General features: G+C 40.5%; 1 pseudogene; it reads left to right on the top strand.

Moving 5' to 3' along the window:
- The first annotated feature begins 468 nt into the window (after positions 1-468).
- Positions 469-1,548, top strand: LOC149442409 (proteinase-activated receptor 1 pseudogene; annotated as a pseudogene).
- Positions 1,549-12,458: the final 10,910 nt, after the last annotated feature.

Here is a 12,458-nt window from a genome sequence, read left to right as displayed (position 1 = left end):
GTTTTCTTATCTTGAATTAGATGGGGGAGGAAATACACTTTACAACCTTTATGACTGCTGGTCGCAGGATGTCTTAACCTGGTTGACCCCCCACACCATCTGCCAGAAGATAACTTTTGACTCACAGGAATGCAGGGGGGATGTGAGGAGTGATTTGAAAAATGCCTCAGATAAACAGATAGAACACTGAAAAGGGAGTTGAAGGGGAACTCCGCTCCAACAAGGATGAGCATGTTTGCCACAACATGGACTCAACCAATTCTATATGCACTGCTCTTGTAGAAAGACATTACACTAAAATGTGGAAGTTACAGGCAAGTCTAAATTCCTGTTTTTTTTTCTTTATACCTTTATTAGCTATTCATTTTGATGTTTAAAATTGAATTCCTCTTTAAAGAAAAGATAAACATATCTGGTGTATTTATTTATGCTAATATTGTGTTTTACTTTTCTTATCTCAGATGATGACTTAAGTACTGCATTCACACATTGGAGTGTGACCAGGCTTGCCCCATCGATCTATACTGTTGTGTTCCTGGTGGCTCTTCCTCTCAATATCATGGCGATCGTCATATTCCTGGTGAAAGTGAAAATCAGGAAGCCGGCAGTGGTCTACATGCTGAACCTCGCCACTGCAGATGTCCTCTTTGTTAGCATCCTACCTTTTTATATTGCCTACCGATTCTTGGGATCTAACTGGCTCATTGGAGAAGGAATGTGTTGCTTTGTCACCGTAGCATTTTACTGTAACATGTACTGCTCCATGCTGCTCATGACAAGTATCAGCGTGGACCGTTTCCTTGCCATAGTCTTCCCGGTGCGATCTCTCTCCTGGCGCACAGTGACCCGAGCCTGGCTGGTGTGTGGTGTCATCTGGGTCATCTCATTGGTCAGTACTGTTCCTCTTCTCATGACAAATCAAGCCTGGAAATTTTCTAACCTAGATATCACATTATGTCATGATATTCAGTACTTTGGTATAAATCTTAAGTTCTATTATTACTATTTCATCTCTCTTATCTCACTTTTCTTTTTCTTACCATTATTCATTACAACTTTCTGTTACATTGGAATCATCCGCAGTCTCAGCAGATCAAAATTTGATCGCACACATAAGAGGTCACGAGCTATCCGCCTCACCGTGGTTGTGCTGAGTGTGTTTGTCCTTTGTTTTGGCCCCACCAATGTCATCTATTTAATTAACTATGTGAAGTTGTATGAGAATTCTGATCGCTCTCTGTATATTCCCTACATCCTCTGTGTCAGTATCAGCAGCATCAACTGTTGTCTGGATCCTCTTATCTATTATTTTACATTCTCCGAGTGTAAGAGATACGTCTACAATTTGCTGTGTTGGAGAAAAGGTTATCACCCTCCAGTACAAAGTCTTCCCTTAAACACAAGGAGCAGCAACCAGAGAGGACCAGAGGAGACCTAATCTGCTCAACCCAATAGGAGGGGATGAGTTATTTCAACACCTCTCCTTATTTTATCTCAGTCATTTTCCTGAAATATATTTCAATAACACACGTCACTAAGATCTGTAATGCCTAAAGGTCCACTTTACTGCCCTGTAAATTATGTTTTTACTGATCCTCATGGAAAAGTTGGGTGCTTGAAATGCTGTGTGAATCAATGACATCATAGACATGTGATAGTTTGAATAAGGGACTTGGCAGGCATACTATAGTTAAAGATTATTTTTTTCTAGCTGGTTGTTAAGGAGTAAAGGGACCCCAGATCCATCCCCTCATGTGAATGAGTACTGGGGTACATAGTGCCACTACTCATTCACCAACAAAAAGTGCAAAGTAAATAAAAACACACAGCCAGTTTTTGAAAAGTCTTTTTTTTTAACCACATGCCTCCCAGCCACTGTAGAAATACGGTGGCAGGGCGGCACGGCTGGGCAAAACCATATTTTTAAATGTGTGTTTTTAAAACAGGTAGGGGGCGCGTGTGAGGCGTGCCGCCGCCCCACCTGTCCTGCCGATCACGGCCGTGGATGTCAGTCGCCGGGTCACAGCCAGTCGTTACCGGCTATGTCCCGGCGATTAGCGACAATCAGTGACAGAGAGCACAGCTGCAGTAGCTGTGCTTTCTGTCAGTTCCATGATAGTTCCTCACACGCTGATCGGGACAGAAGAGTTTATCTGTCCCGATCAGCGGTGTTCCCTGCAGTACACACCCCGCCCCCTAGTAAAACACTCCCCTCACACAGTTAACCCTTTCACTGAATAATAAAGTTAACCCCTTCCTCCCCAGTGCCATTAGTACAGTGTCAGTGTTTTTTTTTTGCACTGGTCACTGTATTAGTGTCACTGGGGATGTCAGTGACCCCAAGTCAGTTCCCCCCCAGTGTCAGAATGTCCGCCGCAGTCCCACCATAAGTCACTGATCGCTGCCATAAGTCGCTGATCGCCGCCATTATTAGTATAAAAAAAAAATAAAAATCCCAGTATCTTTCCCACCATTTGTAAACGCTATAACTTTCACGTAAACCAATTAATTTACACGTATTGGGGTTTTTTGTAGCAAAGACATGTCGCAGAATGCATTTTGGCAGAAATTTATGACTGCCAGTAATTTTTTTTACTGGACATGTTTTATAGCAAATAGTCCAAAATATTTGTTTTTTTTCCTCAAACTTGTCAGCCTTTTTTTTATAGCGCAAAAAATAAAAATGCACAGGCGATCAAATACCACCAAAAGAAAGCTCAATTTGTGGGAAAAAAAAGGATGTAAATTTCATTTATATACCGTATTGCATGACCGCGCAATTGTCCGGTAAACTAGCGCAGCGCTGTATAGCAAAAAAATAGCGTAAATTGCAGTATCTATACCATAGTTTGTAGACGCTAAAACTTTCACACAAAGCAATCAATATACACTTATTGGGATTTTTTTTACCAAAAAACAGGTAGCGGAATACATTTTGGCCTAAATTTATAACTAACTTTGAGTTTACTATATATTTTTTATAGCTAAAAGTAAAAAATATTGTTTTTCTTCAAAATGTTTGGTCTTTTTTTGTTTATAGCGTGAAAAATAAAAAGCACACAGGTGATCAAATTACACCAAAAGAAAGCTCTATTTGTGTGAAAAAAAGGACGTAAATTTTGTTTGGGTGCAGCATTGCATGACCGCGCAATTATCAGTTGAATTAGTGCAGCACCGAATAGCAAAAAGAGGCGTGGTCATTAAGGGGGGTAAATCCTCAGGAGGGCAAGGGCTTAAAAAGTCAAAAGGCCCCTGAAGTAGATCCAATGTCAATCACAAGGAACGCTGGGCACTGACTCAAATGAAAAAAAAAAAAAAACAACCTACACCAATGCTTGGCTCCTATCATATGACATCTCGGCCACCTCCTGCCACTAAATAAAGTAAGGGGCTGGGCCACCCAATGACATAACCAGGTGAACACACCCCCTTTTGAGGTCATCAACCCAGCATTCCGTTTTATGTCATAAAGGGGCGGGGTTACCCAATGCAGCAAGTATCAGTGCAGGTTGTGGTTTTTCTTGTTCAGGTCAGTATCTGGCATTCATCATCGTTGATGTTGGATCTACTTTGAGGGTCATTTTTTGGGGGGGCTTTGAATAAAGGACTTATCAAAAACTGGCTGTGTGATTTTATTTGCTTTTACTTTTTTTATTTTTACTATGTACCCCATACTCATTCACATGGGGGGGCAAAATCTAGGGGGCTTCCAGATGTCGATAAATCATTCCCCCACACCCTCAAAACCACCAGGCCAGGGTTGTGGGGAAGAGGCTCTTGTCCTCATAAATATGGGGAGAAGGTGCTGTAGGTGGGTATGAATTTCGGATTTATTAAAAGAAAAAAATTGCCATGGGGTTCCCCTTAAAATCCATACCAGATCCGAAGAGTCTTTTCTTTAAAAAAAAATGTAAACGCCATCATTTCTCTTATTTACATTCTGCTGTCAACGGGGAACCCCGCTATTTACTTGTTGTTAAGGATGCAGCGTACTCCCGCTCCTTAGCAACCGTGATAGTTTCTTGTTAAGAACGCTGGCTGCCATCCGCATTAAAATTCTGCTAGCTTTCACTATTAAAATACATCATCACTTCATAAAATAGCTCAAGAGGAATTTTAATAGAGTTTCTAAATTAATCACAAACTTTGTTTGAAAACGCTAAGAAGTATTTTACTGCAGTTCCTAAAACGGTAGATACTGCTTCATGAATTGAGCCCAATGTATATAAAATAAATGCGCTTAGTAGTGGGATGTATCTCAGCTTGTTGGCAGCTTCATAGTTACTTGGCTTGTAAATGTAGATATAAACCCAATACAGACCTACAGCACTGCTTCCAGCTGGCCACGTCTGTATGCTGTATGGACCTGACATTCCTCCTTCTTCCAGCCAGTTGTCATCTTCCCAACTCTCCAACCTCTCCCACTGGCTTCAGGGCAGCCACAGAGGCTTTACAAACATTTTTCACACATCCCCCTGTTGCTCTGACTCCTCCTCAATGCCCCCCCTTATGATCCCTCAGCATACATCCCTGCTGTGCTTCTGGCTGGCCTTCCCTCCTCCTCCCCCTCCTGCCTGCTGCAGCTGCTGCTTGGGGACACAAGCTGTCAGGATGGAGAGCAGTGGAAGAGGGGGTGTTGCTAAACATGTGTTTACCAGCCAACTTCCTTTTCTTGAATGGGCACAGTGAGCGATTCCTACTGATCACTACTGTGTCCATTCATGACTGTAGCATAGCAAATATTGTTTCACTATTATGCTTCAGTTTGTGAATGAATAGGAGCCGCTATACAGACTCCTATTCATTCATGTAGTGTGCAGCTCAGGCTGTGGAGAAAGGGACTGTCTGTCAAAAAAGAGACAGCAGGGGTCTGGTTAGCCCTGTGATATCTCATTAAAGCCCCACCCCTAAAAATACAAAATATTAAAAAAAAACATAATACAGCCCTGCAAGGCCATGTTTACCAGTAGAAAGGATGCACAGTTGTTCCGTGCATCCCTGTGCATGCAGTCCCATTGATGTCATTAGCTCCTAATTTGACATCCATGTGAGTTTTCAGTGCATGCCCCTGAGCTCACACCATCCACATTCGGGGTCGTGCACCCACATGGATGTCAGATTGGGAGCAGTAGCTGTTCCCGTGCACACATTGTATCCCATTTGACATGAATAGGACTGCCTGCATGGGGATGAATTGAACACCTGTGCATCCCCGTTTGGTTAAACGCAGCTCTTCCATGGGTGTACACCTTAGTATGCCCCATGTGAATGAGGCCTTAGTAGCAATTTACCAGAAATTGTGTAAGTTATGTTGTGTTTGTGTGCTCTAGAAATGAAAATAGCGATTTGATGAACATTTGTGCAACTATTGCGCACCTAACAAATCAGTAGCACATTTATTTTCTTCTACAGGTCATGTGCTTTCAGAAAATATATGGTTTGGTGGATCTTTTCCAAACTCTGAAAGCTGTAAGTGAAAAATGGTAACCTCCAGATTTTTACTCTGAGTAAATTGTTATTATTACAGATTTCACCATTTCTCAAAAAGGCGCAATTTAAAGTGTACAAATATTTGCGATGTACTAACTCAATACAGTTTTAGCTTTTATATTTAGTAGGAATTTAGCAGATATGTTGTAAATGTTGCCATGTATGTATCCATTAATAATGATTTTAGTGTATTTTTGTGAAAATAGTGATTTGATGAACATTTGCGCTAATATTGCAGAGACTAAAAAATCATTAGCACCTTCCTTCTATTCTAAAGGTCATGTGCTTTCAGAAAATGTATGGCTTGGGGGGTCTTCTAAAAACTCTGAAAACTGTAAGCAAAAAATGGTAACCATTTTACAGTGAATTATTATTTAGTTTTGCGCACCTTCAGATTTCACCATTTTCACAAAAAGACGCGATTTAAAAAATGAAAATATTTGTTATGTATTAACATTATACAGTTTTAGATTTTAATTAGTGGGAATTTAGCAGGAATTTTGTACATTTCGCCATGTATAACATGTTTGTTATTTTTGTTTTTATTACAACCTTTAGAATCACTTTAAGGAAGAGGGAAACCTTGCCGTGTTGATGATACTGAGCATGTGCAGAGTGCCGTGTAGTGGGTGTAACTACATTGCACTGAATGTTTGCCATGACTCAGTTACATAGAGTGTGAGCCTACTTGCAGTATACACCGCACACAGAAGCTGCAGTCCTTGTACCCACAAAATACGTCTTACAGGATGTTTAAACCTAAGAACATAAATGTAATATATTGCAGATTACCAGTCCTTGGATGTGATGGCTGTATTAGTGTTCTTTTTTATAACTATGTTCCATTTCTGGAAGTGCTTGTTGATCCTGCCAGAAAATTTAGTGTCCTTGTAACTTCCTGTGCACTGAATTGCTATATTAAATAAGCGTGTTATCGGCAGAATTACCAGGTGACATAAAAAAATATCCTGAAAAAAGAAAAACAACGCAGCCTCCAAATCTAAGGATCGATAAACTGGATTGAAGTAGTTGGTGACTTCTTAGCAAATCATAAACGGCTCAGACAATAAACACCTTGGTGTAATGTACAGTGAAGCTTACAGAGTAGTGAGGTTAGGACTATGTAATGTACAACACATTGTGTAGGGTGCAGGGGTCAGGACTGTGTAATGTACAACACATTGTGTAGGGTGCAGGGGTCAGGGCTGTGTAATGTATTATACATTGTGTAGGGTGCAGGAGTCAGAACTATGTCATGTACAACACATTGTGTAGGGTGCAGGAGTCAGAACTATGTCATGTACAACACATTGTGTAGGGTGCAGGGGTCAGAACTATGTCATGTACAACACATTGTGTAGGGTGCAGGGGTCAGGACTGTGTAATGTACAACACATTGTGTAGGGTGCAGGGGTCAGGACTATGTAATGTAAAACACATTGTGTAGGGTGCAGGGGTCAGGACTGTGTAATATACAACACATTGTGTAGGGTGCAGGGGTCAGGACTATGTAATGTACAACACATTGTGTAGGGTGCAGGGGTCAGAACTATGTAATATACAACACATTGTGTAGGGTGCAGGGGTCAGGACTATGTAATATACAACACATTGTGTAGGGTGCAGGGGTCAGGACTGTGTAATGTACAACACATTGTGTAGGGTGCAGGGGCCAGGACTATGTAATATACAACACATTGTGTAGGGTGCAGGGGTCAGGACTATGTAATATACAACACATTGTGTAGGGTGCAGGGGTCAGGACTATGTCATGTACAACACATTGTGTAGGGTGCAGGGGTCAGGACTATGTAATATACAACACATTGTGTAGGGTGCAGGGGTCAGAACTATGTAATGTACAACACATTGTGTAGGGTGAAGGGCCAGGACTATGTAATGTACAACACATTGTGTAAGGTGCAGGGGTCAGGGCTATGTAATGTACAACACATTGTGTAGGGTGCAGGGGTCAGGACTATGTAATGTACAACACATTGTGTAGGGTGCAGGGGTCAGGGCTATGTAATGTACAACACATTGTGTAAGGTGCAGGGGTCAGGGCTATGTGACATAGTGACCACTACATTACTGGTCAGTGGGAGGTGAAAAATGTCCTAGGTGTTATTGGGAAAATACCTTGGTGAGGAAAAAATACTCTGGCGTTGTTTGGAAAAAAGATTCCTCAAGGTAAATGGTAGGGAAAATTCCTCAGTATTGGTGGTCATTTGGAGGAGAAAAAAATCCCTCACATTGGTGGTCAGTGGCAGAAGACAATCATGAATTGTTGGCCAGCTTGGTCCGGCAGCCACCTATTCTCTTCCATGGTGGAGAACTGTAGAGGCGGCCTAATTACTTTTATGATGATGAGGCCAGATAGTCAGATTGTAGATTTAAAGAAGATTGTAGAATCAGATTGTGGGGAGAAATTTAGTTTATACTATTATAGTTCTATAAATAAATGATTGATTGATTGAATGATTTAATTATTTGATTCTGCATTTGTATAACAGAGCACTCAGGGCACCCATAGGACATTGTACATGGGGGATGGAGCAATGTTAGTGTGCTCTAGACCTGATGTCCTTTAACCTTCTCCTAGGACCACCCTGTACACCGAGGCCCCTTGGTGCTTTCTTGACATAACTTCTTTATCCCATCTTGCGGAAGTAATGGAAGATTATCACACCATCCTTTCTCTTCAGGGGTGTATTCTCAGAAATTCTGGCTTATGATAGGTAGCCAAAATGGCCAATCTGAAACTGGCAACACAGGGAACATGGATCCCTCATAGGAAGGTCCAGCAGGGATTGATACATGGCCAACAGTGTCTGGAATTATGACCTGTGGATTATTATACATAAAATCAGCAGGGAGATAACATGCTATTGGATATATTGTCCAAGATTAAATACAATTTCATTGTCCATAAAAAATGACCCCCACAACCCCCACCCTCCATGGTTGTCCAGGATTTCACGTTTTGGGGATTCTAAGAACTCTAGAAGATAAATGAGGTATGGGAAGGCTTTCCATCCTCATGTATGCATTATTACAGGTCCTCTTTAAATGGCTCAGCTCTCTTGTACAATAATTATATATTCATGTATTTGATATTATTTGTTATTACTCTGCTTATAATAAAGATGATTGTTAAGTGTCAGATTTGTGTCCTGTCTCTGTGATGAATTGTATGGCTGAAAAAGAACACAATGACCAAAAACTCATTTTAGTCCACCTGTAAAACTTACAGCGGGCTGTGTGTTAGGATAGTCATGGGGAAAATCCAACTCTAAAAGAATAAACACTTCTGCTCAGTTCTCATTGCTGTCCCATTGGAGAGATTTCACCTCATTTCCTGTGTGACAGCAGGTGCCTGAGGATCGCCCTATCTGGATTAAATTGTTAAGATCAGATATGATCCAATATCACCTCGTGATTCTTCCAGAATAAAAATAAAACAGTGTATCATATAACCCAAACAAAGCTCAAACATTGCTTGGTCGGACTCGTGTGTCTTTTCATCCTGACTTCGTACTGTAACTATGTCAAGACAAAAAAATGACCGATCTTTCATGGGAGAAAAAAGTTACATACTTAAGCGAAAAACTATTGCAGTGAGCTGCATTCCAATGAGGCAAGGCCTAGAGGAGAAAGAACGCTCTGGAAGGTTTGCTCCAAACATTTATCACATTCGCTCAACTCCACTACTGAACAAATTCCTCATTGATTGGCTGGAGTGGATAAATATCATGATTCGGATATTGTTCCATTCCACACTAACAAATGGAGACAACTCTACATCAGCAGGCAAATGGAATGAGCTGAGGAAAAACCTACAGAGCACAGAAAAGGAAAACAAAGCTCAGACTTGCTACAGACTTACTGGAAAAGGAAACACAGAATGTAATTACAGACACTCCAGCTTAGGGCAGGGTCCCTACACTTTCCCCCTACTTAAAATGGGCTTTGTCTTCATAGGCCAAGCCAAAATATACTCACAGTCCTGAAAATTGGATATCTTGCCTAAAATGTATAGGAAAAGTATAACTGAGCGGAAAAACAAACAGATTGGTTTTTACAACCTCACATGTGAAATCTTGCATGAAATGAGCAGAACACACCTGGGTTTGGTTTCATCAAGGTTCACCAAACATGACTAAAGTTCAGGTGCCGAATGGGAAGAGAAAATTATAAAAATAAAACAGTTCTGAATAATTTCTCAGGTAATAGGCAAGAGATTTTTCTTTTACACAAGAATGTCACTTTAATTAGAAATTCTTCACAGAATCCATGGGTATACATGGAATTACATCCCAAAACACTTTTTGCTACTTCTCCTGAGTATTGGGATTCCACATGTGTGAGACTTTTGGCAGCCTAGCCACTTACAGGGGTCCAATATCCAATGATCACCTTCAAGTTTTCAAAGGGCGTAACTTGGGCATTTGATTTTCTGACTACCAATCAGAGTTTTGAAAGTCCTAAAATGCTAGGGTGGTACAAACACCCCCCAAATTACCCCATAGTACACACCCCAAGGTATTTGCTTATTATTATTTGCCACAGTTTTTTTAAAAAATGAAAAAAAAAATCACACAAAGTTGTCACTTTACTGAGATATGTATCACATAAGTCATAGGTATACATGGCATTACACTCCAAAAGCCATTATGATACTTCTTCTGAGTATGGGGATACCACATTTTTTTGACTTTTTGGGAGTCTGGCTGTATACAGGGGCCCAAAATCTCAAATGAGCACCTTCAGTCTTTCAAAGGGTGTAACTTGTGCATTTGATCTCCTGACCAACTATTAAAGTTTCAGAAGCCCTAAAATGCCAGGAGAGTAAAAATAACTCCCAAATGACTCCTTTTTGGAAAGTAGACACTCCAAGGTATTTGATGAAAGGCAAGTTGAATCTTTGGAGGATCTTATTTTTTGCCACAGGTTTTTGGAAAATGAATAAAGAATGCTCCTTGAAACACTGAAGGTGGTCATTGGATTTTGGGGCCTATACTTGGCTAGGCTGCCAAAAAAGCCTCTCATATGTGGTATCCCCATACCTGGGAGAAGTAGCAGAATGTGTTTTGAGGTGTAATTCCACATATACCCATGGCATGTGTGAGAAATATCAAATTAAAGTGACAATTTTGTGTAAAGAAAAGAAAAAACTTTTTTCAGTCACATTCCAAAAAGTTGTTGTAAAAAATAAAATTTTTGATAGACTCAACATGCCTCTCAGCAAATACCTTATGGTGTTTACTTTCCAAAAAGGGGTCATATGGTGGGCATTTGTACTGCCCTGGCATTTTAGCACCTTAAGAAATGTGATAGGTAGTAAGAAAGTCAGAGCTGATTAATATACACTCATTGGGATTTTTTTTACCAAATACATGTAGCAGAAGATATTTTGGCCTAAATTTTTGAAGAAATGTGATTATTTTGGATACGTTTTATAACAGAAAGTGGCAAATATTTTTTTTTTAAATGTTCAGTCTTTAAAAAACTTCACTGGTGATCAAATAGCCCCACGTGTGGGAACATGCACATATACTGCAGGCATAATATATTAAAGTGTGTTGCACCTAACCGCACAGTAGTAGTGTGGTGCCATGCGTTTTGGTGGCTGTGAATGTATCTGTGTTTACTAGACGTGTGGAGGTGCAAATAAGTATTCACGGTGCCTGCGCACATCTGCAAAGGGCATTGTGTTTCTTTGCTGTGTAGGAAAATGCGTGCTCTTGCATGCGTTTCTGTACCACAAATGGTGTGAACAAGTCCTAAGGGCCGGTTCACACTATAGAAACAGTCTAGATGTGTTCTGGATGCGTTTTTGCATGCACGTTTTTTTATGCGATTTTAGCACGTTCCGGTGCATTTTTGATGCGTTTCTGACATGTTCCAGTTCATTTTACCCCTCTTTATATTCAATTTAATTAGGGACATGGATGTTCCAGTGCATTTTTGGAGCATTTTTGATGCATTTTACCATGTTCCAGTACAGTTCTGTGCAGAAAAAAATGCAACATGTCCTACTTTTTTTCTGCAACCGGAACGCACCGGCACTGCATGCACTGATGTGAACTATGACATTGACCAACAAAAAACCTACTTTCTGTGCATTTTGGATGCAGAAAAAAAGCAACTGAAATACATGGAGAGTGAACTGGCCCTGAGGGCTGGTTCACACTATGGAAACACAGTCCATATTAATTCCAGATGCGTTTTTGAATGCACATTTTTGGAGCTTTCCGGCGCATTTTTATGCATTCCAGTTCATTTTTTCCCATCTCTTTTTCTTCAATTTAAATAAGGGCATGTGCATTCCAGTGCATTTTTGGTGCATTCCAGTGCGTTCCGGTGCATTTTATCACTTTCCAGTACAGTTATATGCAGAAAAAAATGCAGCATGTCCTACTTTTTTCTGCAACCGGAATGCACCGGAATTGCATGCACTGATGTGAACTATGACATTGACAAACATATAACCTTCTCTCTGTGCATTTTGGATGCAGAAAAAAAGCAACTGAAACACATGTAATGTTAACTGGCCCTAAGGGTTGGTTCACACTATAGAGATGCAGTCCAGATGTGTCCCAGATGCACGTTTTTGGCACATTCTGGTGCATATTTTAAACCATTCTGGTGCGTTTTTATGCATTCCTGTTCATTTTCTCCCCCTTTTTTTTTTCAATTTAAATAGGGACATGTGCACTCCAGTGCATTTTTGGTGTGTTCCAGTGTGTACAGGTGTGTTTTTGGTGCTTTTTTTCCGCGTTCCAGTACAGTTCTGTGCAGAAAAAACGCAGCATGTTCTACTTATTTTTCTATGATCGGAACACACTGGAACTGCCAGCACTGATGTGAACTATGACATTGACAACCATATTACCTACTTTCTGTGCATTTTGGATGCAGAAAAAACACAACTGAAACACATGTAGTGTGAACTGGCCCTAAAGGTT

Source organism: Staurois parvus, unplaced genomic scaffold, assembly GCF_062004578.1.
Source record: "Staurois parvus isolate SC_StPar_1 unplaced genomic scaffold, SC_StPar_1.0 ptg000889l, whole genome shotgun sequence".
In the NCBI taxonomy this organism is placed as follows: domain Eukaryota; kingdom Metazoa; phylum Chordata; class Amphibia; order Anura; family Ranidae; genus Staurois; species Staurois parvus.
The sequence above is the reverse complement of the archived record's forward strand: the minus strand, read 5'-3'. Positions and strand labels throughout refer to the sequence as shown.